Genomic DNA, 2,694 nt, shown 5'->3' with positions numbered 1-2,694 from the left:
ACAGGCTCAGTAATTAGACAACTCTGTGATCATGAGAAAATGACATAAATTCTCTAGCCTCAATTTCCTTATCTGTAAAATGAAGGGAATAGACAAATTTACTATAAGGTATCTTTCTGGTTCTTAAACTATGATTCCATGACTTGTGTAAATATGGCTAAGTCATTTCCTGTGAAAATAAAACAGTATTAGAATAGAAGTGATTTCTATGATCTGAAGGCTTAGAAATAAATGAAAATAAATAAATAAAAAAGCATCCCCTTACCATCTTCCAGTGCTTCATATTCCATTAGCCATCTGAGGAAAAGCTCTGCTCCACCAGCTGTCTTTTTCCTGAGTTTCTCCTGGGCTCAGTTAATCTCTCCCTTTTCATCTGCTTGGATTTAATGGGATGGGGGTCTATGACTTTCAAATGACACATGGTGTCCTAGAAAGGGAAGACCCTGGCTGATGGGTGGGCTCCCTGCCTTTGCTCTTTGGGAGAAGCTCATGTACATGAAATAGGGGACAGGCTGTGCTCCCTTTTTCTTCTTTGAGAGAAGAAGATTTGCAATATAGTCAGAAGTACCCAACGGGCTTCCGAGAGAGCCTGGTTACTCCTCCAGCTTTATAAAATCAGCTAGGAAGTTCCTGTTATCTCTGCTTATATTATAGTCATTCCTGCTTCAGCCAGATTATTACTGTCCTTTCTGAGCTCTCTCTCTCTCAGTAGAATGGCTCCCTGGAGCATGGAGATTTTCTAGTAGCTCCCTCTAACTGGGTTAGAAAAACTTTAAGTCAAAGGTAACAAAGGAAAGGTTAATGGGCATCCAAATCCTCTGGAGTCTTTTAAGAAGAGATCAGGGCTGGTGCCTGGGGACTAGGAAGAAAAATTAGACCTCTCTTGTTCTCCCTAGATCAGGAATGTAGAACATGTATCAATAAATCTTAGCAGTGGAAAATGGTAAAAATGAGATTAAAATAATTCCAAATTCATTAATGTTCTGCACAGATTCAGGGACCAGGAATGAGGAGGCTTGGGCTTGGACCCCAGCTTTGCCACTAATTATCAATATGGTCCTCTGCTCTTTGGGAGGGACTGTGATGGAGTGGACATATAATGTAGGCATCCTCTTTGGCCATTTACAAATGGTTTTCTACACTGAGTAAGCAAATATGAGTAAGTTACAAATCCCGCCTTATATATTGGCTCATGTTTCAGTAATTTCAGATGTTCAAGACATTCAAAATTATGTGTGTATTTGTAAGGGTTAAAAAGCCTCTAGAAGCAAGGAATGCAGTTCAAGGCATGTGGGAGGACCTGAGGGATGAGAGGTTCTGAGGCACAGGCGAGTCCTACATGGAGGTGGGGCATAGCCCCAGGAGGCGGTGTCTGACCCGAGGTACCAACTCTCCCTCCTTAGTGCTCTCAAAGCCTAGCATGCCTCCCTTCTTCTTCTCAGGCTAATCCCATTATGCCAGGTTCCTAGAGCACCTCACCTTCCCCCAGAACCTCAGTGGGGTATAAATATATGCTATCTAAGAACAAAGTTCTTTTTTACTTCACCCCTACCTCCTGGTGGTCTGTCTCTATGGGATCCGGGTTGGTGCCGGAAGGGGGGTAAGCGTGGCCTAGCCGTGCCGTTGACGAACGGTCATTAAGAGTAGCTCAAAGAGGAGCTACCGGGTTAGAGTAGTCCATAGGGGCATAACATGTATTAATAATGAAGCCTGAGTTATATTGGTCAATGCATAAGGATATCTGGGGTATACACACTTAAAATGTTTGTTACAAATGCACATATGTAATATATATAGATATACACACACACACACACATATATATATATACACATACACACATATACATATATATGTATATATGTGTGTATTATATAAATGCAAATGTGTGTTAATAACAGCTAACCTTTATATGGTGCTTTAGATTTTACAAATATTAATTCATTTGATCCTTAGAATGGCTCTGGGAAGTAGGTGCTATTATTATTCCCTGTTTTCCAATGAAGAACCTGAGGTAAAGAGAAGTTAAATTCTTTGTCCAGCATCGTACATCTAGGTAGTGTCTGAGTTGGGCTTTGACCTCAAGTTTTCGGTATTCTATCCACCTAGCTGCTTTGACTGACTTTGGATTTAGGAAGACTTGAATTCAAAACTGTGCCTCAGATGCTTACTACCTATATGATCCTGGACAAGTAACTTAACTTGTTTGCTTCAGTTTCCACATGTATAAAATGAGGGTATAATAGCACTGATCTTTATGGAAAGGATTGTTGTGAGGAGAAAATGGAACCATATTTGTAAAGCTTTTTGCAATCCTCAAAACTTTGTAAATTGTATAGACACTAGAGGAGAACCTCCTGGGTAGTCCATTTCATTTTTGGCGATCTTCAATTAGTCAGTCAACCACTTTATACCCAACTGAAATGTCTGTGGCTGCAGTTTTTACCCATTTTTACTCAGTCTTTCCTGTGGGACCAAAAGAAAAATTCTAATCCTTATTCCATGTAACTGCCCTTCAGTCCTTGAAGACAGCAGTTCTGCCTTTCCTCTCTCTAAGATATTAGTTTGAAGTTCTTTTAATTGATATCCCTATGACATGATCTTTGCATTCTTCCTGTGCTTGTCCTCTTGCATGTTCCCCTCTGGGATGGCTTCCTCTGATATTGAACAGAATCCTCCAAATGTCTCCTCAGC

Source organism: Sarcophilus harrisii, chromosome 6 (assembly GCF_902635505.1).
Source record: "Sarcophilus harrisii chromosome 6, mSarHar1.11, whole genome shotgun sequence".
In the NCBI taxonomy this organism is placed as follows: domain Eukaryota; kingdom Metazoa; phylum Chordata; class Mammalia; order Dasyuromorphia; family Dasyuridae; genus Sarcophilus; species Sarcophilus harrisii.
The sequence above is the reverse complement of the archived record's forward strand: the minus strand, read 5'-3'. Positions refer to the sequence as shown.